At 41.9% G+C, this 18,350-nt stretch overlaps 1 long non-coding RNA gene and 2 pseudogenes across 3 annotated transcripts in view; all 3 read left to right on the top strand.

Annotated features, from left to right (window-relative positions):
- Positions 1-18,350, top strand: part of LOC129014186 (uncharacterized) — a 167,511-nt gene that overhangs the window by 61,412 nt on the left and 87,749 nt on the right. The window lies entirely within an intron of this gene.
- LOC129014829 (U2 spliceosomal RNA) lies at positions 9,258-9,415 on the top strand (annotated as a pseudogene).
- On the top strand, positions 15,365-16,716 carry LOC129014185 (transcription factor Dp-1-like; annotated as a pseudogene).

Below are 18,350 nucleotides of genomic sequence, written 5' to 3'. Positions count from 1 at the left end.
CACTGGAGAGAGAGGTCCTTTCTTCCTTCTCCCAATACCCCTGGAGGAACTGCTTCCGGACCAGCCATGGTAGTTCCCCACCACCCCTCACACCCATGGTGTGACACTGCCATTTTCTACAGGGGCACTGTGAGGCCAGGCCAGCAGCTGGGAAGGCTTGCTGGTGACCAGGCTGCATTCTCTGTGTCTCTCTCTGCATGGATGGCCTTTAGGCTGAGTCCATAGGGTTTAAGGCTTCTTATAGGAGGAAGGGACCCCAGTGAAGCGAGAAGGACATTTTCACATTAGCTAAGCTGAGCTCTTTAAATCTTTTTTTTTAAGTGAGCTGATTTTGCAGCTCCAGCTGATGAAGTGGGATGTCTTGCTTCTATGTATGGTCAGCGGAGTCTGTGAGGTAGCGATGCATGCTAAGGGTCAAAGATTGCCCCTGGAAGTTAGACTGAGATCTGAACAGTGTAGTTCTTCTCCAGACAAGGTCTGCAGATGAAGACCTGTCTGCGAGTTCACTTGATAACTATTTATTGAGCCTTTACTATGTGTACTTTTGTATTGATTCTCTAAATTTCTCAGTTCCTAGGGGGCAAGAATGGTTGAGGAAGGGTGAAAGCCTGAAGAGGGAAGGAGGTGATGTCTTACAAACAGCTATGCTTGATATGCTAAGGGGCTTAAGCCTGGTGGTTATGGAGAATTGGCCTCACTATTTTCACCTAATATATGGTGACTGATGCTGGAGAGGTCATAGGTGGAGGCAAACTCTAACAGATGAAGGGGAAGAGAACTGGGAGCAGCAGCCTCTTTGCCAACTTTTAGACCATGCCAGATTGGCGGCCACAGAGTTGGCTGCCGTTTTGTGGCATTTAGTCAGGAAATGTCCATGGAGAAATCTCCCACAGTGGGGAGGCTGTTGGACAGATGACTTTCAAGATGGCAGTCAACATTATACAGCACCTACCAATTGCAGGCCTCATGCTCATATATGAGCAACACTTGGATCCTTTGAGGCAAAAATCTCACTATCTAGTGGAGCTGCCACAATCTAGCTCGCCAGCTCAGCCCCTTCTAGTTCTAAGATTCTGTGATAGGGTTGGCTCTAGCTGAGTCTCAAGAAGTTACAAACTATTACCAGTTGAGAGAGAGAAAGCAGGAAAATAATTCTCTGATTTGTCTATCCTGCAAGAAAGCACTCTTGGATGAGTGTGGAAACCTGTGTACAGACCATAAATATTGACTCAAGGTAGGGAAGAGGGTGTTAAAGCAGTCTTGCAGGAGTTTGTTCCTTGGGATTCCTGCCTGTGTCTGCCAAGGTTTGGAGCCTAAAAGTGGTTTACCTATGTGAATTTCTTTATAAGACATTTTTCTTTGGCTGAAGAAGGGCAGCAGGCCATAAATAAAGCCTGGGGTCTCAACAGATAAGGATATGGGAGAAGAAGGATAATGCTTGGCTTCCCATCCGCCCACTTTGAGATGGGGGCTCCTAGTGGTGAGTATGGAAAGCATTCTCCTCAGAAATGTTCTGGAAGTTGAGGCACAGGGTGTGCCACTTTGACATCTTGGAGGTTTTGTGTTCCAGGTGGCACAGCATTTTTCTGAAAGAGTGAAGATGGTAGCTAGGGCAGAAAACTGTTGGGAGAAGGTGGGAGCACTGAGCAGGAAGAGGCTGATCTTGAACAGAAGGAGGCCCCTCCACCCTACCCTGCCAGGGACCCACAAACACACTGTGTGGGGCAGGAGGTCTTCAGAGGGGGCTGCGGTCCTGGGGTTAAGCTGAAGGCTGCCGTGGAGTGTGCATGCTTCTACTATTTCCCCATGTGTCTCCACTGGCTGGATGGCCCAGGTCTGCATGAAGGATAATTCTGTGGCATAAAGAATAACAGGTGTCCAGAGAGAATCTAGGTTTTTCCTCTTTGTCAAACTGGAATAAAGGGCATCTCCAGAATCACCTTCCACTGAAGAGTTTCATTCTATGACAGGGTCTACTCTGAGCTTGAAGAATCTAGAGATCTGAGAGACCTTCTTCTAAGACTGTTTGCCATTCTTTGTCCAAAGTTATCCAGGAGCACAGCGAACAGGCTTTGGAGCCAAAGGAACCTGAATTCAAATCCCAGCAACATCTTTTCCTAGCTGTGTGGTTTTGGGCAAAGCTTTTACCTTCTCTGAGCCTCAGTTTCATCATCTAAAAAGTGGGGATGTCCTGATCACAGTGCTGAGGTAAGGATCAAATGAGATGATGTATGTAGAATATGCAGTCCAGGGGCTGGCACACAGTAAGTGCTTAATAAGTGCTGATTCCCTTTCTGTTCCTTTCACTTAGTTGGAGAAAAACAACCATATCAGCTAAAGGCAGGACTGCAATAGAACTTACACCCTATGTTCTTGGTCAGGCATGGGCCCCAGATTTCAGGCTCCCCTGATGTAGGTCAGCAGCTGGGCCTGACCCCATACCCCTACCCACAGCTGCACAATGCCCAGGCATCTTCTGGAGCCTTGGAGCCCTTTGATTTTCCTTGGATTCCCAAATGGCTGTTTTCAGACAGGCCTCCTTCCAGCCAGCTGCCCTCAGGGCTGGCTGTGGTGAAGCCTGTATTTGTCAAGTGGCAGCTTTAATGAAAAAGGAGATGCAGACTCACACGCATTAGGAAGTAACTGAGCTTTCTCGGCCACATCACACTACAAAAACCAGTTCTGTGCAGCCAAGCTTGCTGAGATTGATTTCCTTGAGCCCTTTATCTCACTCTGATATTTTATCTCAGAAAGTCAATACTGTGGATATTGCCATCTAAACAGGACTCTCTCCTGTCTGCATATTGTTGGATGGGAGTCTGGAAAATTTCTCCCAACCAGTCATTTATTTGTTCATCAGAAGCCAGCTTCTTTGTTGCTTTGATGCAAGAAAGACTAAACTTGGTGAGCCAGCCAGCCTTGCATGCAGCTGGCAACAAGACATATACAAATCCCAGCAGGAGATCAACTTTGGGCCCCAAGAGCTGCCTGTTGATAGAAACAATGGGGAAGTCAAATCGTCGTGCATTACTCTCCCATAGTACTTAAGGTGGCTTGAGAGGCAGAGAAAGTGTTTAGGTGTAGCTTGGGGGATGCCAGAGTGGGGCAAGGTAATTTTACACCTTCCTGGAGGCTGCACAGGTGTGGATCTGAAGCCAGCTTGGATTCTCTTAACTTTGCCTTTGGTCACCCAGAGGAGTCAGATCCTGAGGAAGCAAGTCATGTTAACCCATGGGAGGCCAAGTATAGGCCAACTATGCTTTATTAATTTGTTATTGGAGGTCCAGGGCCAGTGATGGGGGTAGGTGTGTTCAGAAGGTAAATTACAAATCAGAAGGATGCTTAGTGAGTGCAAAGTTAGAGCAAAGAGAGCAGGATCTTCTTGTGAAATTGTTTGTCCTTCCTTCTTGCATCCCTCCATCCCTTCTTCCTTCCCTCCTCTCTCCGTTCAGAAATTAGTGAGCCTTTTTATCGTGTGCCTGGTCCTTGCCTGGCTCTGGGAATATACAGATAACCATTTCTATCCCCGGAAGCTTGTGTACAATCTAATAGGGAGCCAGATAAGTCAACAGAGAATACAGAACACAGGTGTTAGCAGTTGTGTCTTCACTTGTAAAGCAGGTGGGCTCAGAGGGCTACAATGAGGGCTCACTGAGACAACATCCATCAGGTTAGTGATAGCATGGTGCATGGCTCATAGCACTCAATAAATATTGGCTACTGTTATGTTTATTCCTCATCTCCTTAGTGCTGGTGAACACACAGCAGAGGAGAGGCAAATGCTCCGGGAATCAGTGAAGGCTTCCCATCCAGGAGCATGGGAGGATGAGTGGGCCTTCTCTGGGTGGAGAAGGGGCACGAGGGTCCCAGCCAGGAGGCCAGATGCTTGATACTGTGTTCAGTGAATGACAAGGGACATTGAGGTAGAGGAGGGAAAGGGGTACAGGACAGGAATAAGATAATACAGGGTCAAATTGTAAAGTGATAGCCTGGATGCTGAAGGGACAACGGAGGTTTTTAAACCGTGAAAGCACGACTGGATTTTTGGAAAGCTAGCAGTGATGATCGCATAGAGCATGGATTAGATAAATTGTAAAAAGTCTCATTTGGGGCCCTTTTGATAGGGCAAGGTGTGAGAAGAGGAGGACCTACTCCAAGGTTGCATTAAGAAGGTGGAAAAGAGAGACTAAATTGGTGAGATACTGAAGAAGTAGAATTGAGGGAAAGTGATTACTGATTGAATTCTGGAGATGAAGGAAAGAGGAATGGTTGAGTATATTCTTAGGGTATTTGGATGCATGATGGTCTCACTAGCCCAAGCTAGGCAGTGAGATAGGAGGAAGAAGCATAGGAGGAGAGGATGGTTTCAGTTGGGACAAGGGTGCCGGTGCTTGTGGGACATCCATGTGGAGATGGGGTGAGGATTGGAGACACTGCCTGGGGGCTTGTCAGTAGGGGCTACTGGAAGTCCTGGTCACTTAAGGAAATGTACAGAGAACGTGGATGGCAGACAAACAATAGGGTTGTTCAAAAAGAAGAGAATCCCAGCTAGGAGTCTAAGGAAAGATTGATGCAGAGAGGGAGGGAAGGGGGAAAAGAGGACAGGTGTGATCACCTGTGCCCAGGAGCGCAAAGGGGCAAGTGGAATGAGGACTAAAAAGAGGCGACATTTGGTGTCTGGGGTGCTTTCAGACAAGCCCTCTTCCTGGATAGATACGAACAAGTACTAGTGATTCATCCAGCTTTACTTTTCTAAAATTCCTTATTAGTCAACACAAGTTTTGTTGACTACAGTATAGCTCCTTTGCTTGGTCCAATAGGTGTTTCAACAAAGATTGAACAGTGAGATCTTACCATTTCCAGCCTGACAGCTTATGTTCCTTCAGGCCCGTTATTAAGATTTCAGAAGCTCCTCCATCCATCCAGGAACACTGATATCGCTTTAGGTGGATGGTTTCCATGGAAACTAATCTCTTTGATTTGTTAATCATTTCTCTCCATGCTAATGTCAGCAGTGACCAGTTCTCACCCTGTCTCCTCACTCTGGCCCTGATCCATATGGATTAGGATGTGGGTATTGGGGGACCTGGCCATCCCTGACTGTGAAGTTAGCCATTTCTTCTATACTATGTGTGGTTTTGCAGGGTAGAGAGAAAACAGTCTCTATCTAGACATCATCTAAGAAGGCAGTGCAGTTTGGTTTTAAATTCTTGCCATCCCCCCTTTGGCAAATGGTATGTCTGGCAAGTTACATAACTGCTCTAAACCACCATGTCTTCATCTATGAAGCAGAGATAAATCCTAACTCACAGGGCTACTGGGGGGATTAAATGAGGTGAGATATTAAAAGTAGGGCAACAATAGCTTGCAATTGCTGGTATTGTCATTATTACTGTTCTAGGAATGGTTAACTTTTGAAGGAGGCTGTTGATCTCATTCCCAGTATCTTCCTGAGGCACCCTGTTCTGTGACTTAAGGCTTTTACTTTGTAACAGGGAGGAGGGAGGGAAACCCACATACATTTGCGTGGGGCTGTGATTATAAATACTATAAGGGATAATAAGCCTTGGACAAGTTTTTAAAGTGAACATGTAGCCTGGGCTCCTGTTTCCTGCTCAGGAAGGAGAAGTGTCACAGTTTCCTGTTGGCTGCACCTTCCCCTCTGCCCCACCCAGGGACCTAGAGATTAGGCATCCTCCCTTCCTCCCCACTTCTCCCTCTCCCTCCTTTCTTCCCTCCTTCCTCTTTTCCCTTTCTCCTACACCCTCTCCCTTTCAGGTGTCTGTTATAGAGAATGTAGGCAAATCACTGAACCATTGTGCATGTTCAGTTGAGAAACATTGCTTTTTTTTTTTTTTTTTTTTACTGTTTCTTTTTGAGACTGAACAATTGGTGATTGACTGACCATGCTTCTTTGGTGAATTCTTTGGTCTTATCTTTTGCCCAATTGACTTGCTATTTAGTTAGTTAGTTTTTTCTTGGTAATCATTTTGTAGTTGTTTTAGTAAGAATATTTTCTGGCATGTTTTTCAAAACTTGTCCCTGTTTGCTTTTAAATGGGCAATACAAACATGTACAAAATGCAAAACATTCAAAAGGCTTCATAGTGAAACAAAAGGCTCTCTCCATCCCCTGGCCCCATCACCCATTGTCCCTTTCCAGAGGCTGCTACAGGCACACCTCAGAGATATTACAGATTTGCTTCCCAACACCGCAATAAAGTGAATGTCATAATAAAGCAAGTCACATGAATTTTGTGGTTTCCTATTGCATGTAAAAGTTATGTTTACACTATACTGTAGTCTATCAAGTGTGCAATAACATTATATCTAAAAAATGTACATACATTAATTAAGAAATACTTTATTACTAAAATATGCTAATGATCATCTGAGCCTTTGGCAAGTCATAATCTCTTTTGTTGGCAGAAGGTTTTGCCTTGACGTTGATGACTATTGACTGATCAGGTTGGTGGTTGCTGAAGTTTGGGGTGTCTGTGGCAATTTCTTAAAATAAGATAACACTGGCCAGGTGTGGTGGCTCATGCCTGTAATCCCAGCACTCTGGGAGGCCAAGGCGGGTGGATTGCCTGAGGTTGAGAGTTCGAGACCAACCTGGCCAGTATGGTGAAACCCTGTCTCTACTAAAAACACAAAAATTAGCTGGGCACAGTGGCAGGCACCTGTAATCTGAGCTACTTGGGAAGTTTGAACGATGGAGGCAGAGGTTGCAGTGAGCCAAGATTGCGCCATTGCACTCCAGCCTGGGCAACAAGAGTGAGACTCCACCTTGAAAAAAGAAAAAAAAAAGATAACATGGATGTTTGCTACATCAATTGGCTCTTCTTTTATGAAAGAGCTCTCTGTAGCATGCAATGCTGTTTGATAGCATTTTACCCAAAGTAGAACTTTCAAAATTAGACTCATTCCTTTCAACCCCTACTGCAGCTTTTTCAACTAAATCCTTTGCTGTCATTTCAACAATGTTCACAGCATCTTCACCAGGAATAGGTTCCATCTCAAGAAACCACTTTCTTTGCTGATTCATTCATTCATAAGAAGAAACTCCTCATTCATTTAAGTTGTATCATGAGATTGTAGCAATTCAGTTACATCTTTGGGCGCCACTTTTAATTCTAGTTTTCTTGCTGTTTCTACCACATGTGCAGTTATTACCTCCACTGAAGTCTTGAACCCTTCAAAGTCATTCATGAGGACTGGAATAAACTTTTTCAAAACTCCTGTTAATGTTGATATTTTGGTTTCCTCCCTTGAATTACGAATGTTCTTAATGGCATCTATGGCATTAATTAATCTATGTATGGCAGCTATATAGCCTTACAAAATATGTTTCTTAAATAATAAGACTTGAAAGTAGAAACTTCTTTTTGGCCCATGGATTGTAGAATGGATATCATGTTAGTAGGCATGAAAACAACATTGCTCTCCTTGCACATCTCCATCAGAGCTCTTGGGTGACCAGGTACATTGTCAATGAGCAGTAATATTTTGAAAGAAATCTTTTTTTGTAGGCAGTAGGTATCAACAGTGGGCTAAAAATATTCAGTCAACCATGCTGTAAACAGCTGTGCTGTCAGCCAGGCTTTGTTCTTCCATTTGTAGAGCACAGACAGAGCAAGTTCAGCCTGATTCTAAAGGGCCCTGGGATTTTCAGGATGGTAAATGAGCACTGACTTCAACTTACAGTCACCAGCTGCATACCCCTAACAAGAAAGGCAGCCTGTCCTTTGAAGCTTTAAAACTAGGCATTGAGTTCTCCTTCTAGCTATGAATGTCATCCTAGATGGCATCTTCTTCCAATATAAGGCTATTTCATCTACACTGAAAATCTGCTGTTTAGTGTGGCCACCTTCATCAATGATATTGGCTAGATTTTCTGGATAACTTTCTGTAGCTTCTACATCAGCACTTGCTGCTTCACCTTGTATTTTTATGAAGACAGCTTCTTTCCTTAAACCTCACGGGCTAACCTCTGGTAGCTTCCAACTTTTCTTCTGCAGCTTCCTTACCTATCTCAACCTCCACAGAATTGAAGAGAGTTAGTGCTTTACTCTGGATTAGGCTTTGACTTGAGGGAATATTGTGGCTAGTTTTATCTATCTAAACTATTAGAAGTTTCTCCATAGCAGCAATAAGGCTGTTTCACTTTCTTATTGTGTAAGTGTTCACTGGAGTAGCACTTTTAATTTCCTTTAAAACCTTTTCCTTTGCATTCACAATTTGATTAACTGTTAGACACAAGAGGTGTAGTTTATGGTCTGTCTTGGCTTTTGACATGCCTTCCTCACTAAGTTTAATCATTTCTAGCTTTTGATTTAGTGTGGGAGATGTGCAACTCTTCCTTTTTACTTGAACACTTAGAGGCCACTGTAGGGCTATTAAGTGGACGAATTTCAATATTGTCATGTCTCAGAGAACGGTGAGGTCCCGGGAAAGGGAAAGAGAGGGAACAAACAGGTTGTTGTTGGAGCTGTCAGAACACACACAACATTTATTGATTAAGTTTGCTCTCTTAGATGGGCATGGCTTGTGGTGTCCCAAAACAATTACAATAGAAACATTTAAAAGATTACAGGTCACCAGTCACCATAACAGATATAATAATAATAAAAAAGTTTGAAATATTATGAGAATTACCAAAATATGACACAGAGACATGCGTGAGCATGTGCTGTAGGAAAAATAATGCTGATAGACTTGCTTGACACAGGGTTGACACAAACCTTCAATTCGTAAAGATGCAGTATTTGAGAAGCACAATAAAATGCAACAAAATGAGGTATGCTTGTACTTAATATCAGAATCTTGTGTATCCTGCCTGAGATATTGCATGCATATACAAATTGTAAGAATACACATATATATGTAAGAGTCTATATATTTATACATATGGTAATTTATATAAATTTGTTTACATCTAGCTTTTTCACTTAATATCTGGCAGATCATTTCATATAAATTTTTATAGAGCTGCTTTATTATTTATAATGACTGTATACTTTTCCATCCTATGTTTGGACTATAATTTATTTAACCGTCAAATATCGATGAACATTTAAATTGTTTCTAATATTTTCTATCACAACACTGCTGCAATTAATATATTTATAATACATGGGTTTATCTATAGAATATATAATCTAGAAGTGAAATAATTAAGTTAAAGTTTGATAGATATGATAAGATTACCTTTTATAGAGGTGATATCATACACTCTCTACAGAAGTGTTTAAGAGTATCGCTTCTTGGCCTTTTGGCTAAGATCAAGTGTAGTATCTGTTCTTATCAGAAGTGTTTAAGAGTATCTCTTTCTCTACAGTTTCTCCAAATTTGAATTTCATCAAACTTTTTGATACTTATCAACCTGATATGTAAATTTTTAAAACTCAGCATATGTTCTAATTACACTGTTCTTGTTATAAAAAAGGTTGACTTTTTTTTTCATATGAAGAAAATCCATTTCTTTTTCTGTTTTGGGGAAATACGTCTTCAAATACTTTGTCCATTTTCCTATTAAAGCATTCGACTTCTTATTGATTTGTATAGCTCTTTACCTATATTGGTGAATTTACCCAGTTGTGATATAAATTGAAAATATTTCTTCATAGTTTATTGCTTGTCTTTTTTAGTGTTCTTCTCATGCAGAAAACTTTTTATATCTAAGTTATTGCATTGATCCCATATTTTCCTTTGATAAGTTTTAGGTTTTGTGTTAGTTAGAAAGATATCTGCTTTCTGAAATTATTTTTAAACTCTCATTTTTGTAGTGCTTAATAATTATACAAATATATATATATTTATATTTGATCTGCTTAGCAAATAATCTGTCTTTTCCCCACTTCTTCTAAACACTGCTTTTATTATATACTAAATTTTTGAATAAATTTGTGTCAGTTTATATACTCTATATTCATTTCCTTTGACCTGTGTGGATTCATGCCTCAGTACCATACATTTTTATTTACTATAGCATGATAATATCTTTTAATATCTGGCAGAGCTTCTCTTTTCTCCTGCAGTAGCAGGAGTTGGGTGTCCATGGCGTACAATCTTAAAGGATTTTTAATACAGATTTTCAAATCTATTAGGATAGAGTTTAAAGTGTTATTCTTTATTTTCTTCTTCATCTATAGCTAGATATCTATTCTTAGTCCTAATTTTGAATAGTCACTTGCTTTTCTTGAAGTTTTGCATAGTTTATGGGTTTAATGAAAAAAGCAGCCTCTGGATGAATTATCAATTTTACATTTTTTTTTTACTAATCATTAATTTTTATTTATATCATTATTTTTCCTCCTCTTTTCCTTCATTTTTTTCTCTGTAATATATGTAATTTACTTAATTTATATTTATTTTTCCTTATTTGGTAATAAATACACTTAATGCAATAACTCAGTTTTTGATTGCTGCAGAGGTATTGATACGTAGCCTCCTCATTTTCATTTTTGTAACCATTTAATAATTACTCTTTTGATTTTTTTCTTTTACCCTAGAATTATTTGGGATACTGTTTTTTTTTCCATATTTTCAAGTGGTTGGATTTTTAAAATAAAAATTTTATTTGACTTAAAAAATGAGTCAATGTAGTTTCTATTTTGGAGAGATTTTTAACTAAAATTTTCTTTGTCATCCAATATAGGCCATATATTGGTACCAAAACAGAGTGTAAGCTTTATAGGGCCCAGATTATAATGTAAATGTGTTAAGTCTGTCTTAATAACTGTATTATTTCAGCCTTTTATATTCTTATTATATACCTTCCTCATTTTTGAAGCATTAAAGAAGTATTGACCTCTCTCATTGCTATGCCTTTCATTTCTTTCTATTTAAAAATATATTTTGATGCAATCTTATTTGTTAACAATGCAATTTATTAAATATTCATGCCTTTATGAATTAGACTTCACAACAAAAAATTACAATTTCTTCTTCTCTCTGTTTTACCCATGAAGTCTGCTTTTGCTGATATTGATATCGAAACACCTGCTTTTCTTCATGTTTTTCAGATATATCTTTGTACAACCTTAACTTTAGCATCTCAGCATCTCTTTTAAAAATTATCATTATTCCCTAGCTCTTGGAAGTTTATCTTGTTGTTGTTGCTAGTGTAACAAACCCTCAGTCTTCTTATTTTTTAATGGAGATGATAATAGTAGTACCTGTCTCAAAGGGTTGTTGGAAGGACTAAATAAGATCATGCATGGCAAGTGCTGAGCACAGTCTTGTTATTATTATTAACCCCAGAGTGATAAAAATCATGCATTTTCTCTCTCTCTCTCTCTTTCTCTCTCTCTCTCTCTCAAGTTTTGCCCTTGTCGCCCAGGCTAGAGGGCAATAGTGCCATCTCAGCTCACTGCAACTTCCACCTCCTGGGTTCAAGCGATTCTCCTGCCTCAGCCTCCCGCGTAGCTGGGCTTACAGGTGGCTGCCACCATGCCCAGCTAATTTTTGTATTTTTAGTAGAGATGGGGGTTTCACCATGTTGGCCAGGCTGGTCTCGAACTCCTGACCTCAGGTGACCCACTTGCCTTGGCCTCTCAAAGTGCTGGGATTAAAGGTGTGAGCCACCGCTCCCAGCCCATTGTTTTTTTGTTTTTTTTGTAAATCAAGTTTTCTCCTGTTATACTTTAAACCATAGGTTGCCTTGTTAACTAATAAAGCTTGAATTTAAACAAACAGAAAATATGCAACTATTTGTAAAGTTTGTATGGCCATTCTTGTACTGAACAGGGAATGGGGCAAGATTTCCCTCTCCGACTTTGGGGTTCTAAGCCCACAGTGACCTGCAGTGACAAGGGGCGGCCAGGCATCAGGCATCGTGGTTAAAGCGAGCTCCGCAGCCAGCCCACTGCCTCCAGGGCCCAGCTCCACCCCCGCCTGCTCCCTAGCTGGCCAAGAGAGCTCAGATGAGTTCCTTGACCTCCCCACCTCCACACTCTTATCTGCGAAATGGGGATATTAACAGCAACTTTCTCATAGTTGTGTTGTGAAGATGAAATGAATGCACACATGCAAAGCACTTAAATACCTGGCCAGTAGTGAATGCTAGGTAAACAGGTGAGCTGTTAGCAGCTATTACTCATCCCCTTCTCCGTCAGCACTGTCCAAGCTACTCTTCACTTGTCTACCAATTAGTTTTCATTAATTTGGTTAAGTACAAGAAATATTTTCAGAGTACCTACTGTGTTTCAGACACTGTGCTGCTACTTGTAGGAAGCGCAATATCTATCACAGGAGACAGACGTATAAATATAATAATGATAAGGCAGTGTAAATAGTAATTTAATTAAAACTTCAAACAATAAAATAATAGTAATAAGTCAGTGTAGAGTATAAGTCGGGGGCAGAGGAGGGAAGATAAGTCGGGGGCAGAGGAGGCATAGAGAAGGGACAGTTGCTTCTCTCTGGGGTAGAGGGAGGGAAGGCTCTGAAGAAGAAGGGAGCCCAGGAATGGATCTTGAGCTGGGTCTGAGCTGGAGTCTTAGGTGAGGAAACAGCAGGCAGGAAGGCATGGTGACCTAAAATAACATGGCATTCCCACACCCATCTCTGCATGCGGCCTCTTGTCCTCCACTTGGGAACATCTCCCGATGTTGTTTGCCTCCCTGAAGAAATGTCCCTTCTCCTTCTGAAGTCCTGCTCAAGTCCTACTTTCTCCAAGAGTCCTGTCCCCAGCATCTGACTCACTCTGACTCTCTCTGACTCGCCTGGCTTCCTTCGTGCTGTGACCACACCTCTGTGTCTCCCCTCTCCCTGCTCCCAGGTGGCTGCACAGTGCTGGGCACATGGTAAGTGCATGTTGATGGATAAAATGATTACCAAAACCATTAAATGACTAATGCTTTATCCCAACACCATGGCTGTGAGAGACCATTTCCCACTGAAATTCCCATTGGTCTTTGAAGAGAGGAGATTAGGGTGATTTGTCTTTTCCTAGCTCACACTACATGTCCCTTTTACATGATTCTCTCAGGAATCCCAGGGAACATAAGGGACCTGGCTTGAGATTACAAAATGGCTGAGAAACAAAGAGGAGAGAGGTATAGAAACCTGGTGAATACAGCCCTTGTCGCTGAAATGTCAGACCCACTGAAGTCGAGCCCATTAATCTTGTTTTATTGCAAGATTCAAAATCGCCATGCTATGGCAGCCACAAAACTGATAGATGAGTTTCCCCGCCTTCACCCAGTACCTTGGCTGCCTGGGAAACCAGACCCCAGATGAACAAGGAGAGGAAATTAAAACCGCCATTGGAGGTTTTTCAGTAACTGCTGCTAGAGAAAGACGGGGCATTCACGGTCTCTGGCCACCAAGCTGCTTACGCTTGGGTTTTACTGCGTTTTTTTATAAACAAATCAAAGAAATAGCAATGCTGAAACCATCGCGGTAAATCTTAAGCAGCTTCCTGCTCCAGTGAGGGGCAGGAGTGGACACAACCTGGCTGTCCTTTTGCTTAAGGCCACGGGGCTGTGATCTTGTTTGGCTTTTTGTTAATGACATAGGTGAAAAATAGAAATGCCTGGTTGTTTTAATTTGGGGTTCTTTGATCACTGGGGAGCTGAAACCTTTTTCCATATGTCAGTTTTCTAGTTGGATTCCATCTTTTGTAAATAGCCATTTTCCTTCTGCCACTAATATAATTAATGATTCAGTTCAGCAGTTCCGCATTTATTGTGGGTCTAGCACATTCAGTGATACATGGAGGTGAGTTATGTATGTCCCATTTCCTAACACAGTACAGGGGGAGAGAGAGAGAGTAGGAGGGAGAAAAGGAAACAGAATGTCACTTTGCTGCAATGAGGCTGATAGGGATACTTCCAGAATGTTTTCCCTGGTTTTATTTGCTTTTTTCAAAAAAAATTTTTGGAGAACATAGAGATGTTTCTATTCTTTTAATATTATAAATTACCTGTCTTTTTGTGACTACTTCTATCACTTTTTAAATACTCATTTCTGTTTCATTTTAACTTTCTGTGGTCAATTTTTTTTTAAATCCCAAATCTGGCTGAAATTTATTTCCATGTTAGATTTGTATGAGTTATAGGTGTTCCTTCTTTTTCTGAATTACTTTGATTTTGCAAACTTTATATTGACTAATTCTTCCCTTTTCTGTGTTTTTTTTTGATAGCTCTTTTGTTTGTTATACATAAAATTCCCACACATACACACACAGAGATTATAATATTTGTTTCCTTTGTGCCAATATGCTACTCTTTATTATTGTTGATTTTCAATACATTTCAGTATCTGGCAGAGCTAGCACATCCCAGAATTTTTTTGTAGTCTCTTATTTATTCTTTCTTTTGACTATTAGGGATTTTTTTCCAGTTCCAAGGAAACATCCAGAGAAATTATTTTTGACCTTATATTCAATCTATAGATTTATTTAGGTAAACCAATATGTTTATAATATGATGTTAGGAATAACGCTCAAAATCCTAAGGAAATTGAACACTCGAACAAAGGATTCTTAGCAAAGCACTTTTATTTCTGCACAGAGGGGTGCCTCCTTGGCCAGTCACCATGAAAGCACACCTGAACAAAGGGACACGAGAGCCTTTATTCCTGACACAAGTCCTGCCCCTGTACACTTTCCCCATTGGCCGGGGTCGGGTTGTACAATCTAAACTAATCCTGGTTGGCTAAACATTTGGTATTTTTTAGGTAAGGTGGGCACGTAAAAGAAAGTGGAGAGGAAGGGGAAGAGGTGTCTGTAATGAGCTAGAAAGTTAGTTCTCTTTCCAAATAAGGAAAGGGTGTGAGCTGGTACTGATACTGCCTGGTACTGTGGCATGCCTGGGCATCTAACAAAGGCAAAAAGGAAAAAAGGAGAAAACGGAGAAAAAGGGAGGGGGTACTATGAATTAAAGAATAAAAGATTGATCAGATTATTTGAGGAGAAACCTCATCATATCCCACAATAACATGAATAGCACCATCTAGGAATTAATTATATTTTACTGTTATTCAAATTTCTTGTAATTTGTTCCAAAGTTTGATGCTTTTTTTATAAAGCCACTCACATGAAATATATGTTTAGTATAATAACTTGTACATTTTGCTATAATTGAGATGAGATTTCTTTATATTTTAGTAATGTGCAAGAAAATTATTATTTTATTTATATGTATATCTTCTATCTGGTTAATTTACTACACTTAAAAAATTAATTCCGGAGGTTTTCAGTTGAAACCTGCTTTTGGCGCTGCTCGGCCCAGGGCAGGGACCCCGACATGGCCGGGACCACCCGGCCGGGCCCCCGCCCGCGTCTCCCCGCCCCACCCCGCGCTCTATATCGCGCCCTACACCGCGCCCTACACTGCGCCCTCTCCGCGCCACCCCGCGCCCTGCACCGCGCCCTCTCCGTGCCCCCGCCCGCGCGGCCGGACCGGGCAGCCAGAAAAATCATTTTTCTTCTCTGGGAAGGTGAACATTTGTAGCATTGATTTCCCAGATCTGGTAACATGGCAAAAGATGCCGGTCTAATTGAAGCCAACGGAGAACTCAAGATCTTCATAGACCAGAATCTTAGTCCCGGAAAAGGCGTGGTGTCCCTCGTGGCCGTTCACTCCTCCACTGTCAACCCGCTCGGGGAGCAGCTCTTGGCAAAAACCTTTGAACAGTCCAATGTCAACATTGCCCAGCAAGTGGTAATTGGTGCGCCTCAGAGACGGGCAGCGTCAAACGCCTTGGGGGTAGGAAGCCCACACACCCCCAGCACTCACTTTGCCGCTCAGAACCAGCCTTCCGACTCCTCACCTTGGTCTGCCGGGAAGCGCAACAGAAAAGGAGAGAAGAATGGCAAGGGCCTGCGGCATTTCTCCATGAAGGTCTGCGAGAAGGTGCAGAGGAAAGGGACCGCTTCCTACAACGAAGCGGCAGACGAGCTGGTCGCGGAGTTCAGGGCTGCCGACAACCACATCTTACCAAACGAGTCAGCTTATGACCAGAAGAACATAAGACGGCGCGTCTACGATGCCTTAAACGTGCTGATGGCCGTGAACATCATCTCCAAGGAGAAAAAGGAGGTCAAGTGGATTGGTCTGCCCACCAACTCGGCTTAGGAATGTCAGAACTTAGAGGTGGAAAGACAGAGGAGACTTGAAAGAATAAAACAGAAACAGTCTCAACTTCAAAACTTATTCTACAGCAAATTACCTTCAAGAACCTGGTGCAGAGAAACCGGCACGCGGAGCAGTAGGCCAGCCAGCCGCCGCCAGCCAACTCGGTCATCCACCTGCCCTTCATCATCATCAACACCAGCAAGCAGACGGTCATCGACTGCAGCATCTCCAACGACAAATTCGAGTATCTATTTAATTTTGACAACACATTTGAAATCCACGATGACATAGAAGTGCTGAAGCGGATGGGCATGCCCTACGGGCTGGAGTCCAGGAGCTGCTCTGCTGAAGACTTTAAAATGGCCAGAAGTCTGGTCCCAAAGACTCTGGAGCCGTACGTGACAGAAATGGCTCAGGGAACTGTTGGAGGCGTGTTCATCGCGACGGCAGGTTCCACGTCTAACGGCACGAGGTTCTCTGCCAGTGACCTGACCAATGGTGCAGATGGGATACTGGCCACAAGTTCTAATGGGTCTCAGTACAGCAGCTCCAGGGTGGAGACCCCGGTGTATTACGTCAGGGAGGACGACGAGGAGGATAATGACTTCAACGAGAATGAGGAGGACGACTGACGTCCTCCCCACTTCAAATTCAGCTTCAGGAAAACGTTTAGGGAAAAGATTTTTTTTTTTTTAAATGTGGGTTTTCTGTTTCCTTTTGGCCTACTCCCAAGAAGACACTGGTAAGCTATTGAATTTAGATATGCACCTCTGATAAGCAAGGATTGTTTCCCGTAGGATTAGGATGTGCTGTGGATGTGTGTTTTGATACCAGTGTGCAGATGCAGAGTGTTTATTTACTTTTTAGGATTTTGTGTTTTCATTTTCTATTTTTCTTTAAGTGCAGAGTTCATTTTTGCCCCTAAACAGTTTTTGCTGAGTTTGCCGAAGGAATTGTGTTTCATCCACATCCATGAAAATGAAACGCCCTCCTGTTGTGGATGGTGAGCCCCTGATGCCTTTTATTTGCGGTGAGTTTGGACGGCACCCCGGCTGGCAGATGGCGAGACTCTGCGGAGTTTGTTCAGTGGTATGGTGTCCAAGCAAACAGCAGAATTCAACTTTCTAAACAGCCCCAAGCAAACAGCAGAATTCGACTTTTTTTTTTTTTTATTATTAGTATTATACTTTAAGTTCTGGGATACATGTGTACAACGTGCAGGTTTGTTACATATGTTTTACATATGTATACATGTACCATGTTGGTGTGCTGCACCCATTAACTCGTCATTTACATTAGGTATATCTCCTAATGCTATCCCTCCACACTCCCCCCACCCCACGACAGGCCCCGGTGTGTGACGTTCCACTTCTTGGGTCCAAGTGTTCTCATTGTTCAATTCCCACCTATGAGTGAGAACATGGGGTGTTTGGTTTTTTGTCCTTGCAATAGTTTGCTGAGAATGATGGTTTCCAGCTTCATCCATGTCGCTACAAAGGACATGAACTCATCCTTTTTTATGGCTGCATAGTATTCCATGGTATATATGTGCCACATTTTCTTAATCCAGTCTATCATTGATGGACATTTGGGTTGGTTCCAAGTCTTTGCTATTGTGAGTAGTGCCGCAACAAACATACGCATGCATGTGTCTTTATAGCAGCATGATTTATAATCCTTTGGGTATATACCCAGTAATGGGATGGCTGGGTCAAATGGCATTTCTAGTTCTAGATCCCTGAGGAATCGCCACACTGACTTCCACAAAGGTTGAACTAGTTTACAGTCCCACCAACAGTGTAAAAGTATTCCTATTTCTCCACATCCTCTCCAGCACCTGTTGTTTCCTGACTTTTTAATGATTGCCATTCTAACTGGTGTGAGATGGTATCTCATTGTGGTTTTGATTTGCATTTCTCTGATGGCCAGTGATGATGAGCATTTTTTCATGTGTCTTTTGGCTGCATAAGTGTCTTCTTTTGAGAAGTGTCTGTTCATATCCTTCACCCTCTTTTTGATGGGGTTGTTTGCTTTTTTCTTGTAAATTTGTTAAAGTTCATATGGAACCAAAAAAGAGCCTGCATTGCCAAGTCAATCCTAAACCAAAAGAACAAAGCTGGAGGCATCATGCTACCTGACTTCAAACTATACTACAAGGCTACAGCAACCAGAAACAGCATGGTACTGGTACCAAAACAAAACAGAGACTGAACAAAACCAATGGAACTGAACAGAGCCCTCAGAAATAATGCCACACATCTACAAA

Source organism: Pongo pygmaeus, chromosome 16 (genome assembly GCF_028885625.2).
Source record: "Pongo pygmaeus isolate AG05252 chromosome 16, NHGRI_mPonPyg2-v2.0_pri, whole genome shotgun sequence".
NCBI classification, from domain to species: domain Eukaryota; kingdom Metazoa; phylum Chordata; class Mammalia; order Primates; family Hominidae; genus Pongo; species Pongo pygmaeus.
The sequence above is the reverse complement of the archived record's forward strand: the minus strand, read 5'-3'. Positions and strand labels throughout refer to the sequence as shown.